This window comes from Nestor notabilis, unplaced genomic scaffold (genome assembly GCF_000696875.1).
Source record: "Nestor notabilis isolate BGI_N333 unplaced genomic scaffold, ASM69687v1 scaffold3664, whole genome shotgun sequence".
Taxonomy (NCBI): Eukaryota; Metazoa; Chordata; class Aves; order Psittaciformes; family Psittacidae; genus Nestor; species Nestor notabilis.
Genome location: NW_009925306.1, coordinates 1,648 through 2,257, shown reverse-complemented (window position 1 = coordinate 2,257; position 610 = coordinate 1,648).

Below are 610 nucleotides of genomic sequence, written 5' to 3'. Positions count from 1 at the left end.
AAGGGAGGCTGCCGGGGGGGGTTCCACCTCGGTGGGAGGGATGGCAGCGGCCGCGGCACGTCCCCGTGCGCATTTTTGTGGTCATTGATGAGACCTAAGGAGGAGAAGACAATGTCTGTTCACTCCCAATCCCACAGGAGTTTGACAGCATCAGTCCCAAGACATTGAGGACCTGTTCATCCCCAATCCCACAGGAATTTGACAGCATTAATCCCAGCAGATCAGTGATCTGTTCATCCCTAGTCCCAGGGGAGTTTGACAGCATCGGTCCCAACACACTGGGGATCTGTTCATCCCCAATCCCACAGGAATTTGACTGCATCACAGCTCTGCTTTACCTCGTGCTGCAATGAGGATCACTGCACACAAACCACAACTCACGTAACTGATGCTGGAAGGAGAAACTTAAATATCTCCCTCAGTCCTCATGGAAGTCAGTAACGAAAGTAATCTCACGGGAGTTTGGTCCAAGCTCAATACGGGTCTGGAGCACAGACCCACTGACAGAACCTTCACACACCTCACTTCTGCTCTTCAGACACATTTTGACCCTTTCTGCTCTTTTTTAGGTGCCAAACCGGATGTTTAAATTATTGGGTTTGGAGCCTTA